Genomic DNA, 11,642 nt, shown 5'->3' with positions numbered 1-11,642 from the left:
TCTATCTATATTGAATGTATACTCCGGCTGCCTACTAGGCTATATATATTTCCTAACTAACCTACTTTGCCCTTAGGGCGTTACCCCTATAATAACCTACCTAATTCCTAATAGGTCCCTTCTTCTATAGGTTAGTATAGGATAAGTTCATCCTAGTCATCGGTATATCTCCTTTTATATCCCTTTCCCTCTATAGTTTAGGTGCCGCCCGCTACCCTCGTATCCGCTAGTATTTATCCCCTAGGCAGGGAGCCTTAAGATCTATAGTAATCTTATAGTATTTCTTAATAGCCATTATATAATTATCTCAGGGAATTCCTCATCTAACTACTATATATTTAAGTCTTAAAGAGAGGTATTATTGTAATTTGATTAAGCGTATCTTATCGTTCTAAAGGAGGCTGCCTACCTTCGATAACTTAGCCTTAAACTAAACGATAAAGGCGGTAAACGGTTCGTTATCCCTCTATTATAGGAATTCCAGTTCTAACAAGGCTACTATCTTCTTATAGGGGTCAGAGAAGATGCCCTTAAGATATTAGAGAAACTAGGTCAGGTCGTACCTAACCTTTAGGCCTATAGATTCGTAGTAGGCCGCGACTTAGGTCTATACCTAGTATAAGAGGTTTCCCTAGATAAAGACCTATTAATCATGATTAGAGCCGATAAAATCTCTGTTAGCCATAAGAATATATTCTATCGTGCTCTTCCATACCACAAAGAGTTCCTTTTTGCCGTCGAAAGGTTGTCCGGTAGGGAGGCGTTTCCGTTGTGGTCGCTAAGCTTCAAGGAGCACCCTAGCCGACTTAGGGGTTAGAATAGGCTAGGTTTAAGATGCCTGGAGGGAGTTAATCGTAGTATTCTACTATTCTATGGCTACTTAGAGGGAGCGGACAAGTTCCTATAATTCTACTAGGCCTAAGGGCCTATATACTCTTAAGTCTGTCATAACTTTGTTGTTAATAACTCCCTAAGGGAGTTGCTACTAGTAAGAAGGTAGTCGAAATGTAATATACTAGCCTTATAGCATCTATAGATAAGCGTATAATGTTTTATTTGACTACCTTAAGGAGAAAGAGGAGGAAGAATATAAGAGTTATATAGAGGAGTGCCTTTTAACTAATATATATATATATAGCCTAGGTAGGGCCTGGTTAGGTTTTCAGATCGGGCGCTAACCGGGCCTTGGCTACGTGTCTACCAGACGAGTTACGAACGAGCAACGAACGCTCTACGGATCTGTAGGGTAAGGTAGGTAGGGCAGGGTAGGTCTGTTCCGTGCCTAGGCAAAGCCTGGCATTGTCTAGCCTAGGTATAGCCTAGGCCTATAATAATATGCTATAATAAATAAGATATGATAGCACTATCTTTAAGTATAAGTAACTATATTAAGGCTACTTAAAAGTCTATAGCTATAAGGCATTTACTATAACTATTAATATATAAAAGAAGATAAATCGCCTTAATAGACTTAAACTATAAGTATAGGTTAGCTACTTAGTAAGATATAACTCCTTTAATATCTACTATATCTAGAACTTAGCTATCAACATTATAGTATATACCTATAATATAGTATTTAATAAGATATAAGTCTTCCCTAGCTAAGTAGAAATAGTTATAAATGATCTTATCTAAGTAGATCTAGAGTAGCTAAAAAATTAGCTTAATGCTTAAGAGGATACTAATAAATCTACTCTTAAGATCCTAGATAAAGAACCTAAGGAAGAGGCTAATGAACCGACCGTCGCTACTACCATTACAAATACCTATAAGGATAAGGGGGTGACTAAATTCGACAATATCTAAGATATAATTATCATTAAAGGCAATACTATAGACACGTTCCCTAAGTTCCTTCTAATACCTCCTCTATTACTACTAGGTATATTATTAACTATAGCATTTGTAGGTCTAAGACTCTAAGGTAAGCGATAAACCTATTAATAAAAGGCCTTTAAACTATAATAAGTAGCATTTAATATAGGGATTCTCTCCTTTATAGTAAAGTAAACTAGATAGCTTAGGAAACCTAGAACCTATAAAAGTAAGAGTTAAACGGTGACTTATAAGATAGTTAAATAACTATATAAGTAACTAAGAGGTATTACTACCCTATATAAATTATAACTACTACCTCCCTTATACTAGTATACTAATATTATATACCATTTACTTAGAACTCTCTTTTATTAAGTAAAAAGGGAGTATCTTCGAAGTCATAAAGAAATAGGATCCTAGTAAGAGATCTTATATTATAATAAGGAGGCTAGAGGCAAATAGGTTCTTGACTATATATAGGTTTATATCTATAAGTTTAATAATCATAGATATCTAGTCAAGTATAAGGTAAGATAAGTCGCTAGAAGCGACTAGTAAAAGAAGGGATATTTAGAAGAAAACTACACTATAACACTTACTATAAGATTATTTAGAATCATCCTTATAACTATAGTATGATTCGACTTGGAGCTAATCTAATTTAACGTTATTAATACGTTTATTAATGCTAAGATTAATAAAGATATCTATATAGAAATGCCGTATAGCTATCGTAAAGTAGGAAAGATCTTAAAACTATAGAGGGTATTATATAAGTTAATGAAATCTCCCCTCTTTTAGTAGAGAGAGTAAGTATTAAGGCTTATAGCACTTAGATTCGAACAAGTGCCCTATAAACCTTATATTATAATGAGGAATAGTATTATTATCTTCTTTTATATTAATAATATTGTCATTACCTATTAGTAAAAGTAATAAGACAAAGTAGAAGACTTTATATAGTACTTAAAGACTAAGTACCGACTAACTAGTAGAAATAAACTATATTAGTTCCTTAATATTAAAGTCTACTAAGATCATTAGAAGCGATTAATCTAGCTAGCTTAGATAATATATATTAAGAAGATCGTTAAACTAGTATAATTAGAAAAACTATTAGATACCCTAATAAGGATATAAGAACTACTTTTATATATAGGAATTATATTAATAGCCTTTATCTGACTATATTGGAAGAAAATAAGATCCTTACTATATATAACTATAACTATATACCTAGATATTATATTTATAATATCATAATTAGCTAGATTTAACTAGAATTCTAGATTAGAGTATTATAAAGTAGCTAATTAAATACTAAGATATCTCTTTATTATATATTTCTATACCCTTTAACTAGGAGGTAAAAATATCCTTATAATAACTAGTGATATATGTTTTACTAATAATTCTATTAATTATAAAAGCTTATAAAGATTTATAATTATACTATTTAATAGGCTTATTATATAATATACTAGTAAGTAAGATATAATAATTATATTAATAATAAAAATAGAGCTACTTACTTTTACTTAAATAATTAAAGAAGGTATATTTGTTTAATAACTATTATATAAATTAATAATTTAGCTAGATAAGGATCTCCTTATAATATATTATAATAATAGTTAAACTATCTACCTAATCAAAAGCAAGATTACTATACTTAATATAAAATATAAATACAAGGATTTTTATACTGCCTAGCATACTAGCATCTTTGCAGACACCCTACCAAAACCTACGAAACTACCATCGCCAGAGAGCTCTCGAAAAACGCTATCTAACGGTACCACTTTCAACCACGTACGAGCCGTTACAGGTATATAGCAGGCATCGCAAGCGTTAGAGCCGGACCTGACCGCAATCCGACCGCACCTCGCACGCCCATCAAAATTTTCACCGCACAGACTACCTATTGCCCCTAAACGTAATGTCGATTTAAAGCCTACCGCCAAGCCACTAAGTGGGGAGGCCTAGGGCTTAAGGATTTTTATACTACCTGGCATACTAGCATCTCTACGAATACCTTACTAAAACCTATACCTGACTGTAATCTGACCGTACCTTATACGCCTATCAAATTTTTCACTATATAGACTACCTAACGCCCCTAGATATAACGTTAATTTAAAGCCTATCGCTAAGCCACTAAGTAGGGAGGCCTATAGCTTTAAACTAATTAAAGGGGGGCTTACTATAGGCTAACCTTACCTTAAATATTAAGGAGCTAAAGGGTCTTACTATATAACTAGTTAACCTTATACTAAGCCCTAAATAGGGCAAGGTATAAGACCTTATTAATAGGCTCTTATAGGGCCTTATAATTACTATAATAGGCCTAGTTCCGAACCTATAGGAACTTATAGCTAAGGAAGGCCTAGTTCCGAACCTATAGGAACTTATAGCTAAGGAAGTTAAAAAGGGGCTTAAAGAAGCCCTTAAGGCTACCCCCTGCCTTATCTAGGCATAGGTAGCTATAGGACTGTAATAGGGAGTAATAGCCCCTTAAGGGGGCCTACCGTCGGCTAAGGTAGTGCCGTTACAGGCCTTGTAGAAGGTTATAATATAGAACGTAAGCCTATAGGAGGACCTTAAAGCCTAAACCCCAGCCAAGATAGTCTAAGTAGTTAATAAGGCTTCTAGCTACTAGGGAGCCGTCACTACTAGGAAGCTCCTAAGTAGGGATATAGTAGTGGTCTTTAAGGATAAGGTAACTAAGGATTGGTATTTGGCTAATAAGCGATAGGTGGCTATAGCCTTCGGAGAAGAGGCTAAGGAGGTCGGTAGGGCCTATATAGTCCTAGCCAAAGGAGTCTGGAAGGAGGAGCTATAGGGGGTCAATAAACAAGACTTTAAAGGGGCCATGAACCTATACTCGATCGAAACGGTCAAGTTCCGGTTACCAAAGAGCCTATAAAAGAAGTAGGCTACGGTACTCCTTGGCCTATAAGACCTCGAAGAGGCCTAGAAGGCCTATAACGAGGGCGTAGTCTAGGATGCCTAGGTACTAGATTACGAGCCCTACTAGGAAGCCCTTGAGCCAAGGTAGTGCTATAGGTGCTAGAGCTTTAGCTATACCTAGCGGTACTACCAGCGGCCGGCCCATTGTGGCCGTTATAGCGTAAAGGCCTACAGGGAGGGGGGGAAGACTAGGGAGGCCTAGTGCCTTACCTACTCTAACCAGCTCCCTTATAGGTATATAGCCTGTGGGGGCCCCCATATAGCTTGGTATAGGGGCTACCTAAAGAAAGTCGAAGCTTAGGAACGGGCTAGGGAGGCCTACTAATATAGACCCCGAACCTTTTAGCTACTAGAGCAACTATACCAGAAGGTAGCCTTCGAGCTTAATAGCTAACCAGAAGGCAACGACCACTACCAAACTAGGGCTAAGCGCCCCTACAGGAGGCCTACCCTAGCCTAGTAGGCGGCTAGGAGTGCCTTATTCAATGCCTAACAGACCTATATCTCTTTTCCATAGCCCGGAACCCCTTCCTTTTTACAACCGGCCAAGGGGGTAATAGCTATAGAGCCTATTACTATACCTTCGGCCTCTGCCCTAGCCACCTCAAATGTAAATTAAGATCCTTTAGTAAAATACCTAAGGTAACAAATAGGCCCTTAAGATCTTACTAGAAGAGGCTAAATACGACCTACTAGCTATCTAGGAGCCGTAGATTAACCGGTTTATAAGGTTAATATACTACCCCTAGGCTTCGAAATACTACCTAGTTTATAAGCCTAAGGGTAAAGTGGCTATTCTAGTGGCTAAGCGCTTCCTAATTAGCTAGTAGGACTATTTAGCAGAGGAGAACTAGTATAAGGTGACCTTCCTAGCTGTAGGAGAGAAGGGGTTCGAGCTCTAGTTAGTCTATAATAATAAAGGGGAGCAGGCCCTCTTATAGGACCTACTAGCCCTACCTTGGCCAACCTACCCCTTAGTTCTTATAGGCGACTTCAATCTCTACTACCTAGTCTAGGACCTATTTAACAGGCTTAGCCCGGGGGCTAGAGACCTCCTTAGCCTTATAGACTAGTAGGACCTCGACCTATATATACCTTATGGCTAGGTTACTAGGGCCCTCTAGGGGGACCAACATGGCTGGCCTTCTACGATAGACCTACTCTAGGCCTCGGCCGGACTAGAAGCAACCTATAGGGATATTACAGAACGTAGGAAATCCGACCACTACCTATAGGCCCTAAATGTCTCCCTCTAGGGGGTTAATAGGTCTATACTAGCTAGCAAAGGGTAGGACTAGAAGAGCCTAGATAAGGAGGTTATATAGGCCAAGGCGGCCTACTTCCTACTCTAGCTCGGTAGGTAGGTATCGGCCCTAGCCAGGCCTGTCTTCTAGGGCCTAGAGGACCTTTTATAGGCCTTCGACAGGCTTATAGAGGCCCTCGAGGAGATAGCTACTGCCTTGGCCCTGGCAAAGAAGGTTGGTATAGGTAGTAAGCAAGCTTGATGGTAGATAAAGGAGGTTCGAGAGGCCTAGAAGAAGGCCAAGGAGGTAGAGAAGGCCTATAGGGGTACTCTAAACCCTTATATATAGGAAGCACTTCAGCAGGCCCTATAGGACTAGGCCAAGACCATTATAACTACAAAGACCAAAAGCTAGAAGGCTATATTACAGGAGGTAACCAACCGGCCGGACCTATTATAGAGACTAGAGCGGTAGGCAAGGCTATAGAGCCACCTACCAGTTAATCCCCTAAAGCTCCTAGCCTTTAAAGGAGGGCTTATAACCTACTAATAGAAGGCTAAGGCATTAGCTAATAAGTTCTTTCCAAACCTAGAGGCAGACCTTTCGGATATCGATAACCTAGAACTAAACGGCTACTAGGAGCCGAAGCTCGAGATAAGTCAGAGGGTTACGGTGGGCAAAGTTAGGGTAGTGCTAGCTAGAGCAGCCCTGTAGAAGGCCCTAAGGGAGGACCTCTTCCCTATAGGCCTGCTAAAGGCCTATAGGCAGCCGCTCTACCAGATACTAGCTATACTAGCCTTAGAGAGCCTCTAGCTTAGCTATTTCCTAGCCTAGTTTAAAAGGGCTAAGATAATAGTCCTCTATAAGCCTGGTAAACCCCTATAGGCCTACTTTACCTTAGGTAGCTATAGGCCTATAGTACTCCTATTAATAGTAGGCAAGGTACTAGAAGCTATAGTCGCCCGGAAGGTAACGGCCGTTATAGAGGCCTATAGGCTCCTACCGGCCGAATAGATAGGTAACTAGGAATATAGGTCTACAGAACTAGCCATCCGGCTTGTTACGGCTTAGGTCTAGGAGGCCTAGAGGCACAAGGCAGCTGCCTCCTTCCTTTAGCTTAACATCTTAGGGGCTTTCGACACTATTAACTATACCTAGCTACTAGCCACTTTATAGAGCTAGGGCTTCCTAAAGTGGTTAGTAGTCTAGGTCAGGGAGTAGCTATAGGATAGGGTGGCTATCCTTTACTTCGATGGCTAGGAAACAGAGGATATAGTAGTAAGGGCCAGGGTCCCCTAGGGGTTACCCCTCTCCCCTATACTGTTCATCTTCTATATAGCCTCCCTTTACCAGGCCATTTGCTAGGCTTGCCTTACGGTCAGTTTAATAGGCTTTACTAACGATACTAACCTTCTAGCCTTTAGGAGGGCTAAGGAGGCCTATAATAGTTAATTATAGAGGGCTTAGAAGGCCTACCTATAGTAGGTAAAGACCTAGGGTATGGCTTTTGCCTTAGAAAAGTGCGAACTTATCCACTTTAACAGGGGCCGGAAACAGTGGTCGTGACTACTAGAGCTCTTACGGCCTAGAGGGGGTATTACTACTATAGCCCTGTCAAAGTCGGCTAGATTCCTAAGGGTCTGGCTAGATTAGAGGCTATAGTAGGGCCCTTACTATATAAAGGTAGCTAAGAAGCTAGAAACCTAGGAGTTCGCCCTAACTAGGCTTACCACGAGGACCTAGGGCCCTAGCCTCCTATAGGCCTACAAGGTCTATACTAAGTATATCTGTAGCGCCCTAGCTTATAAGGCCTTAAGCTTCTATAAGCTTACTAAGCCAGGGGGCAAGCTAGAAGGCCCTACTAGGGAACTATCAAAGGCCTAGTACAGGGCCCTTTAAGTAGTTACTAGGGCCTATAAGGCTACCCCTATCTAGTACCTTGAGACAGAAGCCTAGGTACTACCCCTTGACCTCTACCTTAACAAGAGGCTAGCCGACTTCGAAGCCAAACTCGACTAGCCACTCCTATAGACTAGGACAGGCCTAGGGGCCCCCCAGGTCCCTGCAAAGGCTCTCATCCAACAGGCCTATAACAGGCTAAGCCAGAAATTCTGGAAGAGAAGGGCTAGGGCAAGGAGCTAGGAGCCGAGGCCTACAGCCCTAGAGGTAGCAAGATCGACTGTCCGGCAGTAGGTTTAGGAGGGCTATAGAGAAGGTCGACCCCCCCTATAGACCCTACAAAGAAGGCTATAGGCTACGGAGCTGGCCGTGGTAGTAAGCTAGAGCAGCCGCTAGAGGGCCGACCAAGCCGGCAGAAGGATATAGCGTGTATCGGACAAGGACCCCCTATGCCTAGTTTTTACAGGGGAAGGCCTACAAAGGCATCAGGGCCTGACGAAGGCCTAGAGCTCCCTACTAGTATAGGTCTATACAGGGGCTATTGGCCTCTATAACTTCCTTTTTAGGGTTCAAGTCCTAGGAGTCAGTACCCCCTACTATACCTGTGGCCAGGGGAGGGAGACTGTCGAGCACCTAGTCATATGGTGCCTGAACCTACTAAGAAGCCGAACGTAGGAATCCTGGGAAATATGGTTACAAAGGGACCTAGACCTCGTTTTACAGGGTATAGGGGCCTGTAACTATCGTTTGGCAAGGAGGGTTCTATAGTGGCTAATGGACCTAGGGAGGCTTCCGGAATACTACCTTGCGAGGAGGCTAGACCGGGAGGTAAGGCCTCTATAGGGCTATTCTAGCCACTTTTCCTTTTCTGTGTAGTGTATTAGTATCCTAGATTGGGCGTTGAAAAGTGGGACAGAGGTTTTCATCCGGCCTATTAGGTATGGTTTCCTTTATATATAACTAGAGAGGCTCTAGCATGCTTATTAGCATAGTGATATAGGACTAATAATAATAATAATAATATACTTAATATAAAGCTAAAGTATATGGATATTTATAATTACTAGTTATATTAGGAAGCTAAAGTAGGAAAAATCTAAATCAAATATATAGCTTTTAAAAAGATAATAGCTAATAGTCTAACTAAAGCATTAACTAAAGATAACCACTAGAAATTCATTATTATAGTTAATTTAATACCTATTAAGAGCCTTATCTATATATAAGCTAGAAAGGAGAATATAAAGTAATACCTATAGAGGATATAACACTATATACTAGGTAGACTAGAAGGATCTAGTAATTAGGAATAGCTTTATATATTGACCAAATAGAGTAAGGTAGAACAAGGTTCGCCCTAAGGGGGTATATTAGAACAGGGGGTGGAAATTACCCTATAATTAGCGTCTTATAGTGTTAATACCTGACGGCGTCTAACTAGGCAGTTCTTCTACCTAATAACAACTCAATCAATCAAGTAATTCTACCTATCAGTTTGATCGCCTTTTAAGCTCTATTACGTAATTATATTTGACATCTATTCTTGCGATCTTCCAGACTGTAGTTCCAACAGAATCATTATGCTATAGGCCTCTTTCCGGGGCAGCAACATCGGTTGTGTAGTGATATGGCTACCATATGAACTGGTAAGGAGCAAATACTAACTTCACGGCAAAGTCGATGTAAAATACAAAGCTCTCCTCTTTTTCCTTTTTCTTTTTCTTCCCATTTGTGCTCAAGTTTCCCTTCTCTTTTCCTTCCCTTTCTTTTCTTTCCTTCTCTTTCCTTCTCTTGTTCCTTTGTTTCCTTTTTTCCCTTTTTCTTCAAATGTTTTCTTATTTTTTATTTCCCGTTTCCTTTTTTTTTCGCCCGTTTTCATCGGCACTGCTTCCGGCCACTAACCCTTGTTTTTGTACATCGGTCGTCCACGCTAGGTCATCGTTAGCGTATCTATAGAAATTAGCAGTCGTTAAGTAAGAGAATCTCTAGCAAGCACCCCCTAAATAGCTATAGAACACCCTATACTTTCCCAAGAGGGAGTAGCTCCCTATATTTCCATAGGCATACAGGCAATGTATAGTATCCAGCACAGTCAGCGCCTGCCTACATTTTGTACACGACTTCCACAATGCCACAATGTCACAATTTGGCTGCATAAGGCGACCCGGCAAGACACACAGGACCAATCAGGAACCATAAGACCTAAGGACCAATCAGGAAGTGATCGCAGTGATCGCACTTCGATCAAGATAAGCACTTGGGTAACGATCGCAGGACCGCAGCAACGATCGCACGATCAAGACTCAAGGAGGAAGGACAGGGAATTATATATAGTCACTCGTTCCACCGGACTCTGGCGAACTCTAGGAGTTTACCAGTAGTAACAATCACAATTATAGTACTTATACTAAGCATTGCTAATTACTATAAGAGATAACTCTAAGTGTTGTTATAAACCCTTTGGCTTTACCGAATCCCTTAGACGACCTGCTTACCTGTCTTGCTTAATCTACCTTTGTCTGAACCCTTTTAGAAGAAGTCTAAGCTAGGTTTATTATACGTTATTACTACTCCCTTTGTTCTATTATGGTTTAGAATGGAGGTAACTTTGACCTTAATACCGATATGGCTACCGATATTACGGCCGAATAACTGCTTGCCTAGCTTGGTTAACTTTAGTAGTAGATCTAGGAGTTAGACTAGAGAGACAAGGCTACTTAAGCTCGAATTAAGGAACTTAAGAATAGCGAAAAGTACTTATAGAAATTGATTAATAAGGCCTATGCTAAAATCGAGACGCTCGAAACTATTAAAGCAAGCTATATTAAGATTAAACTACCCGGCAAATATAGAGGAACTAAGGAAGATCTTGTAAGATTCCTAACTAACCTCTAATCTTACTTTTGGCTTAATAATGACAAGTTTCTAAACGAAAAAGCTAAAGTCCTTTATATAGCTATAAGACTAGAGGGCAAGGCACTTAAATAGTTTAAGCCTATATAGAATAACTATCTCACTAAGGAAGACGAAGACGACTAAGACGTGTTTATATAGGCAGTCTTCTAATCTTATAACCGCTTCAAAGAAGAGCTTTAGAAGGTTTTTAGCAATAAAGATAAGAAAATTTATATATAAGAAAGACTCGCCAATCTCTAACAGACTAAGTTAGCAGCCTCCTATGCTATATAGTTTAGACAGGATATATTCAAGTCCTAACTTAACGACGAGGCATTAATGTAATTATTCTATAACGGCCTAAAGGAAAAGGTCAAAGACAAGCTATATAAGTATAATCGGCCTAAGACTTTAGACAAATACATCGTATAGGCCATCAGAATTAATAATTAGCTCTATATACAAGAGCAGCAAAAACGAGGTCAAATAAATAGAACCATAGTCAAGGCTAACGATAAGAAAAAGCGAACATACATCAGTACTTCGTATAAGACATACCCTAGAGCTATAGATATAGACGTAGCATAGAAGCAGGACTAGAAGAAGACGACCAAAGACAAGTCTAATGTTACCTACTATAACTATAGAAAGAAAGGGCACTATAAGCGAGAATGCTAAAGCCCGAAGAAAGAGTAGAAGCTAGTCCCTGGAAAAGAAATCGCGGATATTGACGAAACTACTAAGAACGTTACCGAAGTAATAGCTACAAGCTACAAAGACAAGGATAGTAATATAGATAGTTTCGGACACGAC

This window comes from Thermothelomyces thermophilus, chromosome 4 (assembly GCF_000226095.1).
Source record: "Thermothelomyces thermophilus ATCC 42464 chromosome 4, complete sequence".
NCBI classification, from domain to species: domain Eukaryota; kingdom Fungi; phylum Ascomycota; class Sordariomycetes; order Sordariales; family Chaetomiaceae; genus Thermothelomyces; species Thermothelomyces thermophilus.
Note: the sequence above shows the minus strand (reverse complement) of the source record.